The sequence below is a fragment of the Mandrillus leucophaeus genome, unplaced genomic scaffold (assembly GCF_000951045.1).
Source record: "Mandrillus leucophaeus isolate KB7577 unplaced genomic scaffold, Mleu.le_1.0 Scaffold630, whole genome shotgun sequence".
In the NCBI taxonomy this organism is placed as follows: Eukaryota; Metazoa; Chordata; class Mammalia; order Primates; family Cercopithecidae; genus Mandrillus; species Mandrillus leucophaeus.
The window spans coordinates 546,941-551,680 of NW_012106809.1; the positions used below are offsets into that span (position 1 = coordinate 546,941).

Consider the following 4,740-nt stretch of genomic DNA (forward strand, 5'->3'; position numbering starts at 1 on the left):
CCAGAGTTTCAGATTCCATGGGTCTGTGAAGGGTGAGGGAGGGAAGGTCAAGCTTTTTTTCTTTTTTGAAGGTTTTTTGTTTTGGTTTGGTTTTTTGGAGATGAGGTCTCACTCCGTCACCTAGGTTGGTGTGCAGTAGTGCAATCATAGCTCACTACTGCCTCGAACTCCTGGGGTCAAAGAGATCAAGCCATCCTCCCACGAAGGTAGGACTATAGGTGTGTGTTACCATGCCTGGCTAATTTTTAAGTTCTTTAGACATGGGGCATCACCACGTCGCCCAGGCTGCCCTTGAATTTGGTCATCCTGCCTTGGTCTCCCAAAGTGCTAGCATTACAGATCTGAGCCACCACACCTAGCCAGGAAGGTCGTGTCTCTCTCTCAAGCCTCCCAGCACTTCTGTTTCTATCAGGCAGTAGTTCATGGATCAGACACTCATAGTGTCCTTTCCTCTCTGTCTTCTACTATTTCCGATAAATAAAATTGTCAGCAAAACTTTGTAAAATGTGCTTGCTTTATTTATTTAGAGACAGAGTCCCACTCTGTTACCCAGACTGGGGCACAATCATTGTTTATGCAGCCTTGAACTCCTGGGCTCAAGTGGTCCTCCTGCCTCAGCCTCCTGAGTAGTTTGGACTACAGGCATGCACCACCATGCCCATTTAGTTTTATTTTTTGTGGAGATGGGGTCTCACTATGTTGCCCAGGCTGATCTCAAACTCCTGGCCTCAGGCGGTCCTCCCACCTCAGCCTCCCAAAGTACTGAGATTACAGGCATGAGCCACTGTGCCTGGTCGGTTTGTAGTGGTATTAGACATGCAGCTGACATCCCAATTGCTGCAGATGCTGCACTCCATTCTTCCTTGCTTCACCTCTGTTTAGTGATCTGCATTACAAAGGCGAACCCCACAACCACATTACCTATCTTGCTCTACCCCTGCTTCCGACAGGCCCTCTGTGTGTGTGTCCCATGAATTAACAATGTGGTTTACTGACCAAAGTATTACATCAGTTTACTCTCAAAACCACTAATTAAAGGGGAAAATTAAGCATTTATCTTACCTTTCCTATATAAACCATGTTTCAGGGTAATCAGGGTAACCAAATAATCTTGATGAGCCTTTTTTTTTTTTTTTTTGAGACAAAGTCTTGCTCTGTCACAGCTGGAGTGCAGTGGTGTGATCTCAGCTCCCTGAAAACCTCCACCTTCCTGGCTCAAGTGATTCTTGTGCCTCAGCCTCCCGAGTAGCTGGAACTACAGGCATGTGCCACCATGCCTGGCTAATTTTTGTGTTTGTCTGTTTTTTGAGACTGAGTCTTGCTCTGTCTCCCAGGCTGGAGTGTAATGGCGCCATCTTGGCTCACTGCAACCTTCCGCCTCCTGGGTTCAAGCGGTTCTTCTGCCACAGCCTTCCTAGTAGCTGGGATTACAGGTGTCCGCCACCACGCCTGGCTAATTTTTTGTATTTTTAGTAGAGACAGGGTTTCACCATGTTGGCCAGGCTGGTGTCAAACCCCTGACCTCAGGTGATCCACCCATTTCAGCCTCCCAAAGTGCCGGGATTACAGGCATGAGCCACTACACCCGGCCTAATTTTTGTATTTTTTAGTAGAGATGAGGTTTTGCTACGTTGGCCAGGCTGGTCTCGAACTCCTGAGCTCAGATGATCTGCCCACCTCGGCCTCCGAAAGTGCTAGGATTACAGGTATGAGCCACCGCGCCCAGCCAATGAACTTTTTACTGAGGAATTCCAACTAATAAACGAAGAAGAAATAAGAGAATTTTAAAATCACCTTTTTGCAACCCCTCATAGAATAACTGAATCAGACAAAACATCTGTGGATCAAACTGTCAGTTGAAAGGTTGTTGGGGAAACTTACAAGAGAGAGGTCAGGCTATGGCTATCTGAACCCACTGCTCAATCACAGCTTGAGTCAGAGAGGGACAAGCAGACAGTGCAGGTACAATAGGAAGCACTTAGGAAGGACTCTTGCTCCTCCAAAATGGAATGTGAATCCAATCAAACCTTCAGAGGTTTGATAACTAAAATACAAGGGATGGAGGAAGAAATTAAATGACACTGACAAAGCAGAGTGACAAATCCAGAGAGTGGGACACTCTACAGGACAAATAACCCTGTTTCTGCATAGATGGCATTTAAAAAAAGAACAAAAAAGGGAAGAGGAGGTGGACTATTGTAGATTAAGCAATTTAAGAGACATTGAAATGCAATGTGAGTCAAATGTAGTGGCACATGCCTGTAATCCTAGCTACTTGGCTAAGGCAGGAGAGAATGCATGAGTCCAGGAGTTAGAGACCAGCCTGGACAACAGTGAGACCCTGTCTGCACAAAAAGAAAAAGTAAAGCCAATGTGTAGATTCTTTTTGGATCCTGATTCAAACAAATCATCTATAAATACTTTTGAGACATTTGATGTAATTTGGATAATGACGGTATTAGATGATGACACAGAGTTTTTTGGGTCTGCATTGGCATTATGGTTATATAACCAAACATTCATTTTATTATTTTTATTTATTTATTTATTTATTTTGAGATGGAGTCTCACTCTGCGTCCAGGCTAGAGTGCAGGGGCACCATCTCGGCTCACTGCAACCTTTGCCTCCTGGATTCATGCAATTCTCCTGCCTCATCCTCCTGAGTAGCTGGGAATACAGGTACCCGCCACCATGCCCAGCTAATTTTTATATTTTTAGTAGAGACGGGGTTTCTGCAATTTTTTTTTAATTTTTATTTTTTAGTAGAGACAGGGTTTTGCCATGTTGGCTAGGCTGGTCTCGAACTCCTGACCTCAGGTGATCCACCTGCCTCGGCCTCCCAAAGTACTGGGATTACAGGCATGAGTCAGGCGCCCAGTCAAAACTTCATTTTAAAGAATGAGATGCATACTTAATAATGTAAGGGAGAATGTCATGAGGTCTGGGATTTGCTTTAAAATACTACAGCAAAAAAAAGGAAAAGAAAAAAGGAACAGAAGCCAATGTGGCAACATCTTGATAACTGTTGGAACTGGACGTTGGGTACATGGGGCTCATTAAACTATTTTCTCTACTTTTGTGTGTTTTTACAAATGTCTCAACAAAAAAAATAAATATTATGTTACTGATCACAAATTCTGGATAAAATATTACAAAATTATACCATGCCTTGACATATACTGGGATTACTTTACTGCTTCCATCAGATAGAATAAATTATCCCAACATTTCTTAGAGAAACAGTTAAAAGTAAAACAAACCTCTAACTGCAAATGAATGTGGCCCTCAGCCCACAGTCTTTAACTGTCTTTTTTTTTTTTTTTTTGAGACGGAGTCTTGCTCTGTCACCCAGGCTGGAGTGCAGTGCTGGCTGGAGTGCAGTGGTGTGGTCTCAACTCACTGCAACCTCCATCTCTTGGGTTCAAGCGATTCTCCTGCCTCAGCCTCCCAAGTAGCTGGGATTACAGGCACCTGCCACCATGCCTGGCTAGTTTTTGTATTTTTAGTAGAGACGGGGTTTCACGATGATGGCCAGGCTGGTCTGGAACTCCTGACCTCATGATCCGCCCGCCTTGGCCTCCCAAACTGATGGGATTACAGGCGTGAGCCACCACGCCCAGCCTTTTAACTTTCTTAACATCTCATCTAGGCACTGCATTTTCCTTCCACATGGAGGAAAGCAAGGGCTCTCCCACTCACCTGCAGGCTGCCCAGATTCTTTTCATAAGCATCTGCCTGGGGAACATTTTCTTACATAATTTGCCATAGGAAGTGCTCACTTCCCTGTCAGGCTAGCCAGGACTGGATTCCCATCTGTATTTCACACACTTGCACCCTATTTCATGGAGGATAGTATCCTACCCCATGTTAGAAATATAAAACAACATGGATTTTTTTTTTTTTTTCCAGACGGAGTCTCACTCTGTCACCGAGGCTGGTGTGCAGTGGTGTCATCTCAGCTCACTGCAACCTCTGCCTCCTGGTTCAAGCGATTCTCCTGCCTCAGTCACCTGAGTAGCTGGGATGATAGGTGCATGCCAAGACGCCCGGCAATTTTTGTATTTTTAGTAGAGATGGGATTTCACCATATTGGCCAGGCTGGTCTTGAACTCCTGTCCTTGTGATCCGCCCATGTCGGCCTCCCAAAGTGCTGGAATTATGGGTGTGAGCCACCGCGCTTGGCCGAGTGTGGATTTTAAGACATTTTATAGGCTGAATGCGGTGGCTCAAGCCTGTAATCCCAGCACTTTGAGAGAACATGGCCGGCGGATTGCTTGAGCTCAGCAGTTTGAGACCAACCTAGGCAACATAGTGAGACTTTGTCTCTACTAAAAATTAAAAACATCAGCCGGCCGGCACCATGGCTCACACTTGTAATCCCAACACTTTGGGAGGTTGAGGCGGGCGGATCACCTGAGGCCAGGAGTTCAAGACCAGCCTGGCCATCATGGTGAAACCCCGTCTCTACTAAAAATACAAAAATTAGCCGGCCATGGTGGCGGGCACCTGTAATCCCAGCTACTTGGGTGGCTGAGGCAGGAGAATCGTTTGAACCTGGGGGGCAGAGGTTGCAGTGAGCTGAGATTGCGCCATCGTACTCCAGCCTGGGGGACAAGAATGAGTCTTGTCTCAAAAAAAAAATCAGCTGGGGCCGGGCGCGGTGGCTCAAGCCTGTAATCCTAGCACTTTGGGAGGCCGAGACGGGCAGATCACGAGGTCAGGAGATCGAGACCATCCTG

At 45.9% G+C, this 4,740-nt stretch overlaps 1 protein-coding gene across 1 annotated transcript in view; it reads right to left on the bottom strand.

Moving 5' to 3' along the window:
- Positions 1-3,318: 3,318 nt before the first annotated feature.
- Positions 3,319-4,740, bottom strand: part of SLC44A4 (solute carrier family 44, member 4) — a 33,819-nt gene continuing 32,397 nt past the window's right edge. The window contains exon 21 of the mRNA XM_012000546.1: positions 3,319-3,353. The gene's annotated coding sequence lies outside the window, so the exon portion shown is untranslated. The remainder of the gene's footprint in view (positions 3,354-4,740) is intronic.